Source organism: Rhipicephalus microplus, chromosome X (assembly GCF_043290135.1).
Source record: "Rhipicephalus microplus isolate Deutch F79 chromosome X, USDA_Rmic, whole genome shotgun sequence".
NCBI lineage: Eukaryota > Metazoa > Arthropoda > Arachnida > Ixodida > Ixodidae > Rhipicephalus > Rhipicephalus microplus.
Genome location: NC_134710.1, coordinates 362,004,135 through 362,025,174, shown reverse-complemented (window position 1 = coordinate 362,025,174; position 21,040 = coordinate 362,004,135). Strand labels below are relative to the sequence as shown.

General features: G+C 48.3%; 1 long non-coding RNA gene and 1 other non-coding gene across 2 annotated transcripts in view; both read right to left on the bottom strand.

Moving 5' to 3' along the window:
- The window catches only part of LOC142777294 (uncharacterized), a 218,890-nt gene that overhangs the window by 78,277 nt on the left and 119,573 nt on the right, over nucleotides 1–21,040 (bottom strand). The gene's annotated exons all lie outside the window — the stretch shown is intronic.
- Nucleotides 17,295–17,376, bottom strand: TRNAS-UGA (transfer RNA serine (anticodon UGA)). Its single transcript has one exon. It is a non-coding gene; the product is annotated as a tRNA-Ser (tRNA).

The following is a 21,040-nucleotide window of genomic DNA, read 5'->3' as shown; positions in this document are numbered from 1 at the left end:
AGTGTGCAGAATTATTTCCTCTTGTCCAACTTCTGAGTGATAAGCACAGCCAAGTATCACAAACAAGAATACCTGTGCCACAAAAACACTCTCATCACCCTGTTCAAGCAATACTTAGAAACTGAAAATGAAAACTTGAGCCCCTTTTGTTTGCAAGACATGAGTACTGTTGCAAACAACTGTCCAATGGGGATGATGCCGTACATGCTAGCATACAACAAGCCGTTTTTAAAGGCTCAGATGAAAGCGCACAAAACAACGTGTGAAGAATTATTTGCTATTGTGCACCTTCTCTGTGATAGCCCAGCCAAGTATCAGGAAGAAGAAAGCTTGTGCCACTAAACACTCTGGTCAACCATTTCAAGCAATGCGTGATAGCCCAAAACAACAACTTGAGCCACTCTTGTTTGCAAGACATGAGTACCGTGACCATTATAGCTGTTCATTTGGAATGATGCGGTTCATAAATGCGCACAACAAGCTGTTTTCAAACGTTCAGATGGAAGCACACAAAACAATATTTTGAGAACTATGTGCTGCTGTTTAGCTTTTGAGCACTAAACACAGCAAAGTACATTTCACGAGCAAGCAAGCTTGTGCCACCCAAACACTCAATTAACTATTTAAAGCAATGTGACAAAATTAAACAGAATATTTGAATGAATTTTGTTGTAAGAAGTGAGTAGCATGAGAAACACTTAGTTGGCTTGTTGTGAAGATGCTTTCATACATACGTACAACAAGCTGTTTTCAAAGGCTCAGATGGAAGCACACGAAACGAAATTTATTTAATTATTTGCTCTTATTCTGATTGTGAGGAACAAACACAGCCAAGTACCGTTCACAGGTGAGCAAGCTTGTGCAAAGCCAACCAAACTCTCAGTTCCACCATTTGTAGCAGTGCATGGAAAATTGATGTGAATATTTGATGTAGTCTTGTTTCAACAACACCAGTATAGCAAAACCTTTTTATAGCGTTTGTATGTAATTATTTTGTACTTGTATAGATTAATGATTTATTGAAATCTTTCAGTGTGTGTGTTTAGACCAGAAAGCGCCATTGCTTTGCGAGAACAGAGACACCTTGCCCCTCGACCGTGTCGTGTGCACTTATGGCTCGAGGCCCAAGCTGTGAGAGCTCATTCGCACTCTTCCTTGGTAGTGCTCCTTGGCCCCTTGTGCTTTGTGCCTTGGGGCAATGACAGAGCACGTGAGCGAGAATAGGTCTATCTCTCCTGAATATAAGGATGAATTGTCTTTTATCTTCTTGTGTATGTTCATATAATAAATAATTATTCAACCACTATTTACCGATACAGATTTCTAATAGAAAGATTATTCATTGAACAAATACAACATTTAACTTATTGTTTTTTCATAAACTGAGCAGCATTATTTGTGCAAATATAACATGTGTACAACTAAGGTGATCAAGTGAATTTAAAGCAGTTTGATAATTATCTGATATACTTATTTGTTATACTTCAGCTCACACTTGCATCTCATGATATGTACTAGTTAAAATTGGTTATTTTTTGAGGTTGTGTACAGCCAAATAATGGAGCTGATTAACTGAGTATTTTAAATCCTTCAATGGAAAAGAAGTAAACGAAAATGTTATGCATGCCTAGGTATTTGGTTGAATAAGTTTTGTCATGTCCTACAATGGCCATTAAAGTTGGAAATAAACCCTATCAAGTCCTATGTATGGTCCCTATTCAGCCCCATTAGCTCCTATATTGTGCAAGATGGGACCTACATGCCAAACTCAAAATCCCTACATAGCTCCTACATACCCCTATAAGTCCTGCCCAGGTCCCATTAAGCTCCTACATACCACCATGTAGGTCATGTATAACACCTATCTACCCCCACTTGGTTCCTGTACAGCTCCTGTATTAGCTCATGTAACTCCTGTATTGGAGCATACGGATCCTGTATAGAATTAAATAGGTTTTCTCAGTAGGGTTGATCTTGACGGCTGACGAAAATGCTGACACTGGAACGAGAAGGAACGACGGCTGTGTTTCAGCACATTCAAAGCGCGCCTCCCTCACGGCGTGTGGGGCGGCAGTACTGTTTCTGTATATATCCTTATTGCTTCAGATTTTAGGTCAATGACACCACCATGCTGACTTAAGAATTCCATTCCAAGTATCACATCTCTGAATTGTTGCTGTAGAATTATAAAGCTTGTGGCACAAATCTGGTTATTGATGAGGACTCCTGCTGTGCAAACACCATCCGACGTTCTCATGTGACCCCCAGCGGTTCTGATTTCAGGGCCTTGCCAAGCAGTCTTCAATTTTTTTAACTTCATCGCGAAAGGCCCACTAACGACGGAATAGTCGGCCCAGTAGTTGATCAGCGCAGTGACGTTGTGGCTGTCGAACATTAGGTCAAAGTCACTGGTTCCTCCTCGTGCATTGCGGTTCAGTCGTTGCGTCGGATCACGCCTAGGTCTACTTGCTCCACTGCTTCCACGTTGCGACATCACGTCTTCTGTCGGCTGCAAAGGTTCGACGTCAAGACCCTTATCGTTTTGCGGCGGGTGCTTTCGATTACGTTGCGGCGTCATCGTCGGTGGTGGAGGAGGATCTTGGGTAGTTCATCGTAAAGCAAACGCACCTCCATCGGTTGCTGCCCTTAGTTTTCCGAGTAAGGGCTGGGAGGTCGTCCCCGACCCAGGCCGGTGTACTGCCCGCAGTGCGGCGAGGTGTAGCGGCCACGCGATGGCGAACTCTATGGTCGTTGGAGTGCCAACTACACTCCTGCGAGGTATTCGGCAATGCGATGAGGTAGTTCACGCCATTTTGTATACGGCGGGCTGAGGTCGAAACCCCGTAGATCCGTCTGTCAGTATTGGCAACGTCGTTATGTGTGTCCGGCCTCTCTGCAATCGTAGCTGAGTAAGTGGTTTTCAGGGGCACGCCAAACATCTATTTTCCTCGGCACTCTGCGCTGTGCCGCTGGCAAACGGTAGGATGTCGGTGTTGGTGGCGGCGGCGGTGGCGTGTGGCGAAGGAAGTGCGACGGGGCGACGTCTTGGTGTGGGCGTTGGGGAGGGGCGTGATGTCGGGCTACAGCAGCACAACTGATCGCTTGTTGCTGCGGCTCTGAAAGCTGAGGAACGTACAACGATTGCTGGATCTCCTGGCATTCGACGTCCGCGATAAAGTCAACGTGAGGGGCTGCCCTGAAGGAAAAAATTGGCACAGCTCTTCTTGCACGATAGCTCGGATTTTCTTACGAAGGTTGGTGGTTCTTCGCACTTGTATGTCGGGATATCCTGTTGTCGAGGAATTGTGGTTGTACTGCCGTGTCCATATCTTCAGTGCTTTCTCTCAGGTAGATGCCTCTGAAATGAATTCGGCGACCGTCTTAGGCGGGTTCATGATCATCCCGGCGAAAATTTCTCGTTTACTCGCATGAGGAGGCGATTTTTGTTGTCTTCTGGCATTTCGGTGGCGGCGTGAAGTATTCGATGGATTTCTCCTGCGAAGATAACCAATGTTTCATTTGGGAATGGCAACCTCGTCTTCAGTAATGTCGCAGCTCTTTCCTCTCTGGTGATGCTCCTGAACGTGTCCTAGGATATGCCGCGGAAGAAATCCCAGGTCTTAAGGGCAGACTCCCGATTCTTGAACCAAGTTCTTGCCGCGTCTTCCAGATAAAAGTATACGTGATGGAGATTCTCTTGCGTGTCTCACTAGTTGAGGGTGGCCGCTAGTCTTAGATCTCTGTCCATGTCTCCACACTAACGCTGGCCCGAGAAGTGATGACGAGGCAATCCCTTGAGAATCCTTCATGAAAGTCCTCAGCCAATGTTTTAAACGCTGGATTCCGTGCCGACCAGTTGTGCGCCCGCGCGCTCCGCGCGCTTGCGACCGTCGGCGTCATCGTAGCTCTGGCCGACTGGGCTCGCCCTACGTCACCTCCTGTCGCTGACCACTTTAGACGACAGTGCAGCTCTGACCTACTGGACCGGCTCTACGCCATCTACAGACGCCGACAACATCTCTCACAAGTATACCCCGTCCTCGGACTCCAGTGACCGTGCTTCGATCTTTCCTATCTCTCCTATCCCCTCAGTTTGTTGTTGCTTCTTCTTCCTCTTTTCTATACCTTTAGTTCTACCCTTTTTAACTCATCCTCACCCCCATTCGTCTTGAGCTCTGTGGCGGTGTCGCTCACTGAAGCAGACAATAACGGGGTTCACTTTTCTCTTCCTTTCTCTTTCTCAAGAACCACTTCGCAAACACTGAAGGGCTTTCAAATACTAAGTTTCCATTCGTCCATCACAATGGCTCTGTTATTAAAGATAATAAAAATAAATGTGTTATTCAGGCCAGGTTATGGTATCATACCCTGCTACACTAGAAAAACACTGACACGCGGTAAAATTAAGAAAAAATATGCACGGAGTCGGCGGGACTCGAACCAGCGTGGGGACCCCCCAACGCTTTTCGAGACCATTGCTTTAACCACTCGGCCATGACTGCTGTCGAAAGAAGGTTCGTAGACCTACTGAAATGTTCTGTATGAAATATTACGGAACACGTATGAACTCCGTAAAATTTGCTTATGAGCTATACGGACGACATATGAATTTTTATGGAAGCACACGGAAGTTGTTTGGCATATACGGAATACTTTTTAGAGAAAATATGGAAGGATACGGAAATTATATGGAACGTAAGGAAAAATTTTTATGGGAGATACGGAAATATACGGAAGTTGTGTCGTATATGCAGAAAATTACTTACGGAAAATATGGAAAGATGTGAAAATATGGAAAGCTTTATGCAGTATACGTAAACTTCCTTAAGGAAGTTATGCGGAGCACACGAAAACTTTCTTACGGAAATGTGGAAAAATAAGGAGTGCGAGAGTCTAATAAGACTGGTGATATTAATGTCACTAGATTCAAATGGCAGTGTGAGCTACGAATACCATTCAATCCGTGGTGGTGCTACACCGCGGCCAGAAAAAGTAATGTCATTTTGATTTTACGTGATGTCAATGTCTACAGGGCAGAATGAAATGGCCACAAAAAATAATGAAGAAAAATGTAGAGTGATGAAAAAGTTAAGATATACAGAAATATATAGCCGCATGCCAAAATGATGAGCACATAAACGAAAAAACGTCGATACAACGAGCGCTCACTTGCCACGTTTATTTTTAAGTTATTCTTCTTTAAAAACATGCTAATTTGCTAAAGAAATACGCATAAAAATTTAATATAGTAGCATAAATGGTCACCATGAGCCAAGACGACCCGCTTAACCAGTGTACACTCAGCCGATAAAATAACCACAAGCAACACGGCGTGCGCGGCGTGACGAAAAAACAAACAAATGGCAAAATGAACGTCTCCGGTCTATTCAGGTTTTCTACGCCACCACCAGCGATAACACTAGAACATACGACGGCAAGAGTATAAATGCCAACGCGCTTCGCCACTTGTCAGTTGTTGATCGAAGGCCGACGCTCAGTTCGCCGCAATCTGTCCAAGACTGCTATCTGTGCAAGACTGCTGCTGTAATTAGACTTTCCGTTTACCGGGAACAGGTTCGCCGAAATAAACAGTTAAATCCCAACACGAAGTTGCCTGTCGTCGGCCACGTCATGACCCCGTGACATCTGGTGGAGGTGCTGCCGTTTCTTACATGTACCAGACGCCTCCGTCAAGCCGTGAACCCAGCCCACGTCGTGAAGGCACCGACGCCAGCAATGAGCAGCGAGATAGCCGCAGGCAACAAGGTCTGCCACCGGGTTATGGGCTTTTACTGGACAAGGCTCTGAAAACCAAGACGTTGACGTCGACCACGGTGAACATGTCAACGCCGGTTCTACCTGCACCACTCCTGCTCCGGCAACCCAAAGAGCCACCAACTTTCCGCGGTTCGCCACTTGAAGACGCGGAAAGCTGGATCGAAATGTTCGACGGCATCACCGCCTTCAATGACTGGACAGAAGATGACAAGCTACGGTGTGTATTTCGTCTTGGAAGATGCTGCCCGGGCCTGGTTCGAGAATCAAGAGCGAAGCCTCACAACGTGGGACGCCTTTCGCGCCAGGTTCCTCACCACTTTCGCGAGTGTGGTGCGCAAGGAGAAGGCCGCAGCTCTCCTCGAAACCCGCATGCAGATGCCAAATGAAAACGTGGCGCTATTCACGGAAGATATGATTAAACTCTTCCGCCACGCTGACTCTGACATGTCTGAGGAGAAGAAGGTCCGTCTACTTATGCGAGGAGTAAAGCAGGAGCTCTTCGCGGGGCTGATCAGAAACCCGCCAAAGACGGTCGCCGAATTCATTTCAGAAGCCTCTACGATAGCAACGACGCTCAAGATGCGCACGCGGCAATATAATCGTAGCTTCTCGTCTACAAGCTACGCCGGCATTCAAGCGCTAGGAACCACTGACTTGCGTGAGACGATCCGAGCGATCGTGCAAGAGGAGCTGCGAAAATTACTTCCTTCAGAACAGCCTCACGTGGAATCTATCGCGGACGTAACACGCCAGGAGATCTAGCAGTCCCTGGGCGTTCCTCAGCTTCAAGAGCCACATCTGCAAGTCATGAGCTATGCTGCTGCAGCACGCTGCCACACCCCTCCTCCACGCGCACGCCAAAACGCCGCCCCATCGCACTTTCATCGCCAGACGCCACCGCCGCCACCACCCCCACCTGCGACCTACCATTCGCCAGCGGGCAAGCGCGGTGCGCCGAGGAAAACCGACGTTTGGCACACCCCTGACCACCGCCCACTGTGCTACCACTGCGGCGAGGCGGGGCACACTTACCGCCGTTGCCAGTACCGACAGATGGGACTGCGTGGCTTCGCCGTCGATGCACCAGGTCCGTAGCCAGGGGAACGGCCACGTGACATCGCTGACTACCTGACAGGAACTCAACGGACACCACGAAGTCCTTCCCGTTCGCCGTCGCCCAGCCGCCGCATGTCACCGCACCCCCGGCATTACTCTGGCCTAACGCGGGGCTGGTCTCCTAGCCTGTATCCGGGAAACTAAGGGCAGCGACCGAGGGAGGTGCGGTTGCTAAGTGACGAACTACCGAAGATCCTTCGACGACGATGACGCCGCGGTGTAGCTTTCCGAACACAACGCCAACCAGGCAAAGCCCTGACGGCAAAAGCTCAATTACCGAAGGTGGCCTGACGACGCAACATGGAAGCAGCGGGACAAGCCGATGCAGCCGTGACCCGACACCACGCCTAATTTTTAACGCGAGACGGCGAACTAGCGACCTCGACGTTCTTATCGACGGCCACAGTGTGACTGCTCTCGTCGATACTTGAGCCGACTATTTCGTCATCAGTGGGTCATTCGCCGCGAAGTTAAAGAAAATTAGGGCAGCTTGTAAAGGCCCTGAAATCCGCACAGCCGGAGGTCATCTCATAACGCTTGCAGGAATCTGCACAGCGAGAGTCACTATAAACTGCCGTATTTATCCTACAGACTTCGTAGTCCTACAGCGTTGCTCGAGAGATGTCATCCTTGGCATGGACTTCTTACGCCTCCATGGTGCTGTCATTAACCTAAAAACAAAGTCGGTAACGTTATCCACAGTAGAAGCACTACCGCCGTGCACGCCGTCAGGAAACCATGCCTTGAATGTGCTGGAAGAACAAGTCACCATTCCGCCTCACTCAAGCGTCATTATTTCAGTCGGGGCTCCTAAATCACCTGACTTGGAAGGCATCGTTGAAGGCAGTCAGAATCTGTTGGTCACCCGAAATATTTGCGTCGCAAGAGGAATTCCAGAGCTTCGAGGAGGCAAAGCAACGGTTATGCTCGCGAATTTCAGCAATGAGTACAAACATGGAAACAAAGGAACAACGGTCGCATACATCAAAGAAATTGTCGAAGCCACCAGTAAATTTGCCCTCGCCGATTCTGCGGAACCTGCTCAGAGTAACCAAGCCCCTCCCATAGCTTTCGACGTCCATCCAAGACTTGCGAACGATAAGAAAGAACAGCTCAAGGCCCTGCTCCTGCAACACGAAGATAGCTTTTTGTCATCAGCGAAAATTCGGCATACCCCAATCACAAAACATCGCATCATAACCGAAGAAAATGCCAAACCACTCCGTCAGAGTCCATACAGTGTTTCGACGCGAGAACGTGAGGCCATGAAGAGACAATTTGATGAAATGCTGCGGAATGACATTATCCAGCCGTCCAAGAGTCCATGGGCATCCCCCGTGGTGTTAGTGAAAAAAAAGAATGGGACCGTACGTTTCTGCATCGATTATCGCCACCTGAACAAAATCACAAGAAAGGACGTGTATTCTCTCCGACCAATAGAGGACGCACTTGATCGGCTCCATAACGCCAAGTACTTTTCGTCAATGGACCTCAAGACTGGCTATTTTCAAATCAAAGTCGACGAAAGAGACCGAGAGAAGGCGGTGTTTATAACACCGGACGGCCTATTCGAGTTTAATGTGATGCCCTTTGGCCTTTGCTCAGTGCCTGCAACCTTTCAACGCGTTATGGATACAATACTGGCAGGATTGAAGTGGCAGACTTGCCTTGTGTACTTGGACGATGTCGTCGTGTTTTCCTCGAGTTTTGACGAGCATCTTTGGCGCTTTGAAGCTGTACTTCAAGCCATCAATACGTCCGGACTCACACTGAAGCCAGAAAAGTGCATATTTGCGTACGAGGAGCTCTTGTTTCTGGGGCACGTTATCAGAGAGGCTGGAGTTTGTCCCGATCCACGGAAAACAGCTGCCATCGCCCACTTCCCACCGCCCACTGACAAGAAGGTGGTGCGCCGATTTCTGGGCCTGTGCGCCTACTATAGGCGTGTCGTGAAAAATTTCGCCCGCATCGGCGATCCTCTCACTAACTTTACCAAGGCCGACGTGGAGTTCAAGTGGGAAACGCCACAGGAACACGCTTTCCAGGAGCTTAAACATCGCCTCCAGACGCCTCCGTTACTTGCCCATTTCGACGAATTCACCGAGACAGAAATACACGCTCACGCAAGCAGCGTAGGTCTCGGCGCCGTTCTTGTGCAGAGGGCTGACGGAATTCAAAGGGTTATTAGTTACGCCAGCCGATCGCTATCCAAAGCAGAAGCCAATTCTTTCACAACAGAAAAGGAGTGCCTCGCCATTATCTGGGCTACGTCAAAATTTCGCCCCTATCTCTACGGCAGGCCCTTCAAAGTTGTGAGCGACCACCACGGCTGGCCTTGGCTAGCCACCTTGAAGGACATTTGAGGTCCTCTGCACGATGGAGGCTGAGACTTCAAGAATATGACATTACTGTCATTTACAATTCCGGCAAGAAACACTCCGACGCCGACTATCTCTCTCTTGTGCCTGTCGGCCAACCACTACCCAGCGACCCGGATGATGACTACTTCTTGGGAATGATAACTACCGACGACTTTGCTGAACGACAGCGGGCCGACCCGGAACTTAAGACCCTAATAGAATACCTCGAAGGCAGGACCGCCGAAGTCCCAAAGGTATTCAAGCGCGCACTTGCGTCGTTCTTCCTGCGAAACGGTCTTCTACAAAAGAAAAACTTTTCACCGCTTCGAGCTAAGTACCTCCTTGTGGTGCCTTCAGCTCTGCGACAAGAACTACTGCAGACCCTGCACGACGTTCCGACGGCAGGGCACCTCGGTGTTTCTCGCACGCTCGCGAGGATACAAGAAAGGTACTACTAACCACGTCTTACCACCGACGTCACTCGTTATGTGAGAATATTCCGGGACTGTCAGCGACGCAAGACACCGCTGACAAGGCCAGCGGGACTTCTGCAGCGAAATAAACCACCTTGCCGACCATTTCAGCAGATTGGTATGGACCTACTGGGGCCGTTCCCGACGTCGCCTTTCGGAAACAACTGGATCGTAGTAGCTACCGACTACCTCCTCACTACACCGAGACAAACGCCCTGCCAAAAGGCAGTGCAACCGAGGTAGGTAAGTTCTTCATCGAAAATATCGTCCTACGTCATGACGCCCCGGAGGTCCTGATCACCGACAGAGGAACGGCATTTACTGCCGACTTAACTCAAGCGATCTTGGCATACAGCCAGACAAACCACCGCCGGACGACAGCGTACCACCCACAGACCAACGGCCTCACCGAGCGGCTTAACAAGACAATCGCCGACATGCTGTCAATGGACGTCGATCTCGAACACAAGACGTGGGACGCCATTCTTCCGTACGTGACCTTCGCATACAACACGGCGGTGCAGGAGACGACGCAAACATCTCCATACATAATGGTCTACGGAAGGAGCCCGGCAACGACGCTCGATGCCATGTTACCAATGTCACCAACGAAGAAAACCTCGATGTGAGTGAGTACCTTAAACGCGCCGAAGAAGCCCCAGAACTCGCGCGTCTCCATATCAAGAATATACAGACGACCGACAGCCGCCGTTACAATCTTCGACGACGCTTCGAGGAACACCAGCCTGGTGAAGGTGTTTGGGTGTGCACGCCGATACGCCGACGTGGACTAAGTGAAAAGCTTCTGCGACGGTACTTCGGACCGTACAAGGCGGTTCGACGTCTCGGCCCACTTGATTACGAGGTTGTCCCCGACGGCATCACGAACTCTCAACGACGCCGATCGCGACCTAAAGTCGTCCATGTCGCGCGCCTCAAGCCGTTTTATGCGCGTTAACAAACTGAAACAGTGTTTTTTTGTTTTATTGTTGTATCGTAATTCATTCATTGTACTTTCTTGCAATATTGTTGTACCTTCATCTTTAGGTAAAGCACCGGGACGATGCCTTTTTCAGAGGGCGGCAATGCCACGTTCCATTTCCCAAGTTTTGTTATCGTTCCAAAACACTACACGATTCTCAGCGCAAACCACGCCTGCAGTTTTCGAGAAGCTTCCGGACAGTAGTAGATCATTTCGATAAGATCACGCCCACTCTGCGAACGGTACAGATTATTCTGGAACCTACGCCATCGCCAGAGATAACGCTGGAACATTCGACGGCAAGAGTATAAATACCGACGCGCTTCGCCACTTGTCAGTTGTTGATCGAAGGCCAACGCTCCGTTCGCCGATCAAGCTGTCTCTTCTCGAGTCCTCGCGTGAGACCCGGGGTGACGTCACGCGGACGTCGACCCCAGGGGTTCAAGTTGACAAAAGAAGTCTACGCGGCAGCGGCGTCTTGTACGCGCGACCGCCGCCCCTGGGTCTCGGGCCTTGCTGCCTGGAGCCCACCTACCCCATGCCAGGAGGAGGTTCAAGGTTACCTGTTCACGCCCGCCGTCCCGGAGTCCCCCTGCGGTCCACCTCGTACCACCAAGACCTGCGCGGCGAGAGCCTCGGCTGAGCCGTTTTCTACCAGAGTGCAGCTCGACTGCACGTTACAAGTCACCCACGAGCTACGCCCAACCGGCGGCTTGCGGGGTCCGCCCACCAGAATGGCCACGCCATTTGAACTCCCGGTGAGGGAGAATTGTTTCATGTTTTCTGCGCCCGAGGGCGATATCTCTGTCGATGAGATAATTGACGCAATTGAAGAGACAGCTGGTGACGACAGCGTATTAGCAGTGCAACATTAGAGGGCGCAAAATTTCTTGTATGAAATGCTGGCCAGGCGACAAGGCTAATGGTGGCGGAAGAATTTGAAGTGAACAGGGCGAGGGTGCCAGTAGGGGTAGTCGGGCCACCCGTTACACATGTGAACGTTTACCGTTACCCCGCTTTTCTATCAGACGAGGCCCTTAGCAACGCCTTAGCCCAGTTTGGTAAAGTGAAGGGCATTACATTCGCCACCCTAGCCACTCGCCAGACCAAGTTAAACGGGGTTCGTGTGGTTAAAATTGAGATGTGCCACCCAGTCCCCAATTTCATCACTATTGCGGGGCACAAAGTCATGTTCGAGTACAGAAGCATGCGCCGGGTGTGCGCGCGTTGTGGTGAAGTCGGGCATATGGCGACTGCGTGCACCATGGCGTACTGTAAGCGGTGCGGCACCTTCGGTCACGATACTAAGGGCTGCTCGGCAGACTGTAAACGTTGCGGGGGTCACCATGCAACACGCGAGTGCTTTCGTAAGCGCTCATACGCTTCGGCCGCCTGTGGCTTCCCCTCGCTATCAGAATCCGCTTCGTCGCACTCTCAGTCAAGGTGCCCCGCCTCTGCCTGAGCAACTAACTCGCCGCGTATGCAGGTCCTTACGCCCAGGTCCGCATCCCGCCCAACAAAGAGGGGATCTCTTCAAGGGACCATACTATGCTCTTGTAGGTTATCATCTGGCTGTTGTGTGTCCTGTCGCAGCTTGTTGGCGTATGTCATACCACAATCCTCGGCCGAATGACCGAAGCGTCGACAATTGTCAGAGCGAGGGGTCCTGCAGTTTCGACGGATGTGTCCAATATTACTTCACCGAGGGCAAAGTGGTGGGTGGCCAGATTGCAGGACGAGGCTTTGCACTCCGCAGACAACAAGAATATGAGAAATATCCGCAATGCGAACTCCATCAGCAAGAGACAAAACAACATCCCTATTTAGCATCCGCCTTTGTTCCATGTCCGCTACTTTCCAGCTTTCTTGTGATATTGTCTTGGACCTTCCCAAAAGCTTGCAGTGCCTCGCACACATAGGCGTCCTCCAAGCGCTCAGGAAGCCACATAAGCTTCAACTTCACTTCCGTGGGCTCCGGGTCTATAACGACGCATCGACGCGACTTTTGACGAAAAATTCGCCTCTTGTGGCCAACTATGGTTTCGTCAGCGTTGACTTGCATGTGACCATCCAAACTTGAGACATTTGAAATTGACCTATAGAGCTTATTTCCTTCAAGTCATTTATGTCCCGAAGAGCATCTCTAAAATCTTGAACCCAGTAAGAGCGACCAGGTAAGTCCGCATGTAGAAAAACAGAGTCCACAACAAGCTTACCGGTGGGAAGGCGAGGAAGTACAGCACGGTAGTCATTGCCGCTGGCTGAAGCCTGAGCAGCACCTCGCCCCATGGCCGATAAATCCTTCGAAGCGGAGAACATGAACACGCGACCGTTCAGAACGTCGTCTTCGTCTTTCTCCTCGGCCACGACTGCTGTTGAATTATGTTCGTAGGGTTGCGACTCAGGGATGCGGATTACTCTGAAACCCTATCATCTTCATGTTTCTGCCCGTTCTCGCATCACGTGTAGCCTAACACTCTTTTTTGTGAAAAATCGCAACCTAAGCTGAATTTATTTTCCATTCTATCGACAAATGATGGTATATAAAGTAGCGAGTACATGTCTTCAAGTCTTGGGCATCTGCCGCGCTAAAAAAGAAGAAAACCACGTGGCTCGTGATTCAAGAGCCACGAGGAATGAAGAACAGCCTAGCTCCAGGCTTGACTGAACGCGGCAGCTGCGATTTCGCATACTCCCGTGTCCCAAATACAAGCACAACCACGGTACGGCGTCTTGAGCTCCATTATCGCCTCTCATATTTTAAAAATAGTAGAAAAATGTTTGCGCCAAACGTTTAACTCACACACCATTGGCTTATTTATGCTTGGTGCATTCGGAAAATATTTAGGTTGCACGGGTGGCCGCCACGTGTGTATTCGCGAGTCCCTTCCTCTATAGCGAGGGTGCAGCAGCAATGAATAGCTGCGCAGTCGAAGAGAAAGGAAACGATGAACATTGGTTCCCAACGGCAAATAACAGTTGTCGAGTGACCATTTCCGACTGGCGATCACAAAGCAAGGAACGTTCACACAAGCGGAGTCCAGAGTTATTCAATCTCATGAGTTACGAAACTTGTTATAGCCTCTATTATAGGACTAGGGACAAGTTTTGCATTCCTCTCCCCCACTCTCAATCAGTAACTAGCAAATTGTCGCTCCACGTACGGAACCCCGCGCACACTAATTTATTTATTTATTTACAGGTACCTTACTGGACCTTGGTTAGGGCATTGAGTAAGGGGGGCTAACAAAGACATGTACAACAAGTAAAAGGGCAAAAGGTGCCAAAACGTAAGCTCAAGACATGAGTAACAAATAAACAAGAAATAAGTAGGTGTAAATTGACATCATACATTGTTACCAAAAAACTAGAAAGATGCAGTTCATGGCACGCAGCAGCTAGGACGTGTACAATACCTGTAAGTAAAATGGCACAGATTGTGGTATAATACACTGGGAAAATCATGAAAGCGCTTACAGGAAGTGTGAACAGTTCGTCCTAAGCAAACAAAAATAAAGCACAAAAATAAGGGGCAAGAAGCGCATTAGAAAAAAAATTTTTGCACAGCATTATGAATGTCATATACATACAAGAACGAAACTGTGAACAAGAAATTATCAACCAAAATGTAAGACCAATTTGTTGCGGAAGGAAACAGGGTTAGTGTCAGATGCCAAGTTATCGGGAAGATCATTCCACAACGTGATGGCACGAGGCAAAGCGGATGCGTTAAAAGAGTTCGTTTTGCCGTACATGCGCGAGAAACTAAGCCGGTTGTGTAGTCTAGTTGATAAAAAGGAGGGTCGTTCAAATGGAAGTCTGGTCATTTTAGTGCCATTGACGTATTTATGAAAGAGGCATAAAACAGAAATGTTGCGGCGAGTGGATAATAATTAAAGTGAATGATCCACTCATGAAGTGAATGATCCATTACTGTATTATTAGTGTTTTGTGATGTCACTCTAAGATGGCGCAACCATGAGCTACGTTCCGAGAATTCAGGACTACTGCGTGTCCTCCTTTTGCAACACCGTTTCACACCTGGCACGGCCGCTGGGTAAAAAACAAGGTGAGGCATGTTGCGGTGTGTCGCCGTCAATTGGCAATCGCGTCTGGACAGAAATGGCAGCTTCTGCCGCTTTTTGAGCGAGGACGCTGGCGCTCCACCAGTATTTCAGTGTGGTATGTGAATCACTGTCGCGTTATCTTCCGCTGCTCGGCCTGTTCTCTGGCGGCGCAAATATCGTGGTGAATGAACAGGTGCTGGTAGCCTTCAACTACGCCTTTCATGTCTGTTGATTCTTCAGTGCTAACGAAAATGCTGACACTGGAGTGAGAAGGAACGATGACTGTGTTTCAGCGCATTCAAAGCGCGCCTCCCTGACGGCGTGTGGGGCCGCAGTACTGTTTCTGTAGATGTCGTTATTGCCTCAGATTTTAGGTCGATGACGCCACCTTGCTGATTTAAGAATTCCATCCCAAGTATCACATCCCTGAAGTGAAGCTGTAGAATTAGAAAGATTGCGGGATAAATCTGGTTATTGATGAGGACTCCTGCTGTGCAAACACCACCCAACGTACTTATATGACTCCCAGCGGTTCTGAATTCAGTGCCTTGCCAAGCAGTCTTCAATGTTTTCTTTAACTTCGTCGCGAAAGGCCCACTGACGACTGAATAGTTGGCCCTAGTGTTGAACAGCGCAGTGACGTTGTGGCCGTCATACATTAGGTCGAGTTCACTGGTTTCTCCTCGTGCATGCGGTTGAATCGTGGCGTAGTATCACTGCTAGGTCTACTTCCTCCAATGCTTCCACGTTACGTCGTCACGTCTCCTGTCAGCCGCGAAGGTTCGACGTCAAGACCATTTTCGTCTTGCGGCGAGCGCTTTCGATTACGTTGGGGCGTCATCGTCGGTGGTGGCGGACGATCTTCGGTAGTTCATCGTAAAGCAAACGCACCTCCATCGGTTACTGCCCTAAGTTTTCTGAGCAAGGGCTGGGAGATCGTCCCCGGCCAAGGCTGGTGTACTGTCCGCGATGCGGCGAGGTGTAGCGGCCGCGCGAGGGCGAACTATACGGTCGTCGGAGTGTCAACTGCGCTCCTGCGAGGTATTCGGCAATGTGACGAGGTCGTTCACCCTATTTTGGACACGGTGGGCTGACGTCAAAACCCCGTAGATCCGTCTGTCGGTATTGGCAATTGCGTTATGTGTGCCCGGCCCCTCTGCAATGGTAGCTGAGCGAGTAGTTGTCAGGGGCACGCCAAACATTTGTCTCCCTCGGCCCTCTGCGCTGTCCCGCTGACAAACGGTAGGACGTCGGTGTTTGTGGTGGTGGCTGTGGCGTCTGGCGTTGGAAGTGTGACGGGGCGACGTCTGGGCGTGGGCGTTGAGGAGGGCCGTGATGGCGGGCTGCAGCAGCATTGCTTATGGCTTGTTGCTTCGGCTCTGGAAGCTGAGGAACGGCCAGCAGTTGCTGGATCTCCTGGCGTTCGATATCCGTGATGGAGTCCACGTGAAGAAGCACTTAGCAAGAAATTGGCACAGCTCTTTTTGCACGATCGCTCGGATCTTCTCACGAAGGTTGGTGGTTCTTAGCACTTGGATGGCGGCATATCTTGTAGACGAGAAATTGCGGTTGTACTGCCGTGTCCGCGTCTCCAGGGTTTTCTCTAAGGTAGATGCCTCTGAAATGAATTCGGCGACGGTCTTTGGCAGATCCCTGATCATCCCGGCGAAATGTTCTTGTCTACTTCAAGCATAAGGATGCGAACTTTGTTGTCTTCAGGCATTTCGGTGGTGGCGTGAAGAAAGGTTCGATTCATTTCTCCCGCGAAGATAACCACATTCTTATTTGGGAATTGCACCCTCGTATTCAGTAATGTCGCGGCTCTTTCCTTTCTGGTGATGCTCCTGAACGTGCCCAAGAATATGCCGCGGAAGAGATCCCATGTCTGAAGGGCAGACTCCCGATTCTTCAAACAGGCCCTTGCCGCGTCTTCCAGGTAAAAGTAGACACGACAGAGCTTCTCTTTTGTGTCTCACTGGTATAGGGTGGCCGCTAGTCTTAGATCTCTGTCCATGTCCTCACACTCACTCCGGCCCGAGAAGTGATGACAAGGCAAACTCTTGAGAACCCTCCATGAAAGTCCTCATCCAATGTTTATTGATTGATATGTGGGGTTTAACGTCCCAAAACCACTATATGATTATGAGAGACGCCGTAGTGGAGGGCTCCGGAAATTTAGACCTCCTGGGGTTCTTTAACGTGCACCCAAATCTGAGCACACGGGCCTACAACATTTCCGCCTCCATCGGAAATGCAGCAGCCGCAGGCGGGATTTGAACCCGCGCCCTGCGGGTCAGCAGCCGAGTACCTTAGCCACTAGACCACCACGGCGGGGCTCCTCATCCAATGTTTCAAACATTGAAGGACTTTCAAATCATTTGTTTCCATCCATCCGTCAAAATGGCTCGGTTACAGAAGTTAATTAAAATAAATGTGTTATGCAGGCCTGGCTAAGGTGTCATACCCTGCTATATTAGAAACACACTGACAAGCGGTAAAATTAGGAAAAAAATATGCACGCAGTCGGCGGGATCCGAACTCGCGTCGGGACACCCCAACGATTTTCAAGACCATCGCCTTAACCACTCGGCCACGACTGCTTTTTTTTCCTTAATTGCCTTGCATATCATGACTGTTCACATTTTACATATTTGCATATTGGTCCAAATTCAAGTGCGTCACAAAATACACCCACAGAATTCATTAGGTACTGTCAGCTCTTGGCTGACTATTAATCAATACTTGGGCAGTCGTAACAATCGCTCAATGCACCCAATTCAGTCTGGCACATCCTCTTGGCTTTTCAGCATTTCAAGAAAATGGCACACTGACTTGCAAAAAAATTGGCGCACAACTAGCACTTCTACATCCGCGTTTTCAAAGGCACATCAGGTTTTCCATATTTTGTGCAGGCCCAGAAGCATGATGAGATCATAAGGTACACCTGCCTCGTTTTTAACCGAAAGAAAACGGATGCCGTGTGGACTTAACGGTAATTCTTTTTTCAAGGTTCTTTGCAGTATGTCCCAGAAAAAAACGCCGCTCCAGCAATCTATAAACACGTGTTCATTTGTTTCCGGTTTTTTACACAAGTGGCAATTTGTGCTCTATGGCACGAATACTCCCTTACCCTGCAACCACGTTTTAACTGGTAAGGTACTGGTATTTAACCTAAAGAAAAATGTTATGACCCCTGGCGCTACAAGCATTCTTTTAACACGTTTCAGAACATCCTGTCCTGGGCCTGCACAATATAGCTGACGGTACAATGGTACAGACAGTGAAACATCGACATGGTCTTTATACAATTTTTTACGTGGTACTTCAGCCAGATACTCTAACAAAAATCTCAGTGACAAAAAGTGGAAAGACGAAACAACTTCCTTTAAATACCCTTGTATTGGTCCTTGCATATTTGATGATGATACGAGAAATTCCGGCAGCACTCTAGATAACCTTAGTTGTATAACGGTTCTCAAAAAGGGGTCATGTACATCACGCAGAAAAAGGAAACGATTGACAAGTTGTCTTACGTACAAATGAACTAATCTAAGCCCGCCATCTCTAACTTTTCTGAAGAGGTTTGTGCGGCTTGATCTTTCCCATACAGAGCTCCATATGAAAATTGCAAATGCTCGGTGTATTTTCTGTACGCTTATTCTACTGCAGTGCAAAACCTGCATTACGTACCACAGCTTGCTCACCAGAAACAAGTTGCACGTTGTGGCCCGTGCGAATATCGAAATACCCCAACCTTTCTATTTTTCTACATCATTGCGCCATGCCTGTGCTTCTTTTTTCCAATACGGTTCACGGTCGTGATAGAACTCCATCAGCACTCCTAAATACTTCACTGGTGTTTCCTGCCATTTAATGTTTAGAAATACTCTTGGTGTGACATCCCATTCCCCATGCCAGAAGCCAAGGCACTTATCACAGTTCACGGCACTACCACTCTCCTGGCAGAAAGTTTTCACGACATTTACAGCATGCATTATACTATCATAATTTGTACAGAAAACTGCAATGTCGTCTGCGTATGCAAGGAGGCTAACCTCAGCTTCATGGAATTTAAAGCCACTTATTGCAGTGTTATTAATTACACTTAAACAGAAAGGTTCGATAAAAATAGCAAAAGCAGGGGCGATAGCGGACACCCCTGTCTCACTGACCGCAGCACAGGTATACGCTCACCCGCAGTTTTATTTATTACCAATCTTGTAGAGCTACCAGTGTGTGCCCTGCGCACTCCGTCGCTAATCAAACTCCCCACGTTAATGTGCTCAAGTATAGAAAGGAGCAAATCGTGCGGCACGTGAGCAAATGCCTTTTCGAGGTCAATTTGAAGCATGGCAACATTGAGATGCATAGCGCCACAACTCTCTAGGATTGATCATGCTATGTTTATGTTGGTCATTATTTTTCTTCCTTTTATGCCACAAGTTTAGTGGGACCCAGTCAGTTTTGTCATAACTGTCTGGAGTCTTCTGGCCAATAATTTCATCAATATTTTATAGTCAACATTAGTTAGGCTAATTGGTCTATATGCAGTAACACTTCTTAACTTCGCAGGATCTTCTGTTTTAGGTATTAAGACCGTGTGGGCTGAAAAAACGATAGTGGAAGTTGTTTACACTTAAAGGCCTCGTTAAATACCTCCCTCCAAATAGGTGAAACTACATGTTTTAATTCCTTGTAAACTGCAGCACTCAGGCCATCTGGTCCTGGAGACTTACCATTGTTTAACTTATCAATTGCTTTTTCAACTTCTCGCTCTGTTATAGGCAATTCTAAAATTTCCTTTCTTTCAACATCAACTCTTGGCAGTAATGAAATGAAATCGCTATTGAAACGTTCTCCGTGTACACTGGTTGGTGTGAATAACTCTTTGTAATATTAGAAAAACGCACCAGATATTTCTTTTTTCGTATGACACCTTGTTCCTTTATATTCTTTTTCTCTTATTTCATTTTTACAGGCATGTCTCTTCTCAGATCCAAGAGCTCGTTTTGTTGGCATTTCTCCCGCTACCAAGTTTTCTGCTCGAGCTCGAATCAATGCTCCACGATAACGTTCTTGGTCTATCAACTCTAGCTTCTGTTTAGTTATGTTTATCTCCTCTGAAAATGTTCCGGCCTGAGTACATTCATACGCTACTAACTGTTGCCATTTTTCACGCAAGCGCACTTCAAGTTCTTTTTCAGCATGTCTCAGGATACTGGCTCTCTCAAGTGATTTCAGTTTAATGGTCTGTTTAAATATTTCCCACTAAAGTCCCCAGGATTCAAGTGTTATATTTGCTAAGTCTTCTATGCCCTCTAGGAAAATCCTAATAAACTCTTAATCCTTTAAAAGCTTTACATTAAATTTCCAGAGGTCGCAAGAGAAATTTTTGTTATTCCTTTTATGTTTACTCACTGAGAATAAAACCAAACAATGATCACTGAACGTAACAGGTGTAACTCTGAAATCATGGCACGAAGGAATGATTTCGGAGGACACGTATACTCTGTCAAGTCTAGCATGGCTTGAACGCTGAAAGTGGGTAAACGTAACCCCTTTTCCACTGCAAAGACATTCACTCACGTCCTCTAGCTGAGCTTTCGCCACCATATCGAGTAGAACGGCAGTGCTTGAATCTCTGTGTGGCCTCGAACTCGATTTATCTATACTCGAACAAACGCAGTTGAAATCCCCGGCCAAAATTAGTTTACGTTCACATTTCAAATACACATCAAGTTATGAAAAAACTCCTTTCAATCTTGAATCACAGTCGGTGCGTACACACAGTTTACTCTCCATTTTTCTCTTGGTAAGGATAAATCACATATGATGAAACGACTCGCGTCGCAGGTAGTTACAGACTCCACTTTCGCATTGAGGCTCTGCCGAATTAACAAGAGGCAACCTGCAGATGTACCCACCGCGTGACAAACGCACGCATCAAAGAGTCTCGTGAAAGGCTGCACCATTCGCTCAGCGTGCTCTTCACTCTCTACTTTAGTTTCCTGTACAGCGACGATTTCTATATCTTGTTCTATAATCAGGCGGTAAAACTGGTTTTGCCGCCGTTTGGCAGAAAGCCCACATACATTTAGCGTTGCCAATCTAATCGTCGCCATCGTTATGAGAGAAAGCCGAGCGAAAGACGCTTACCTTACCAACACCTAAACCACTGTCCCGCCGACGCTCAAGGCGTCGTCCCGTCGCCGCCTCGTGAAAGCGACGACGAACGCAGGCGGCCAGCACCCCGAGACTTTTTGG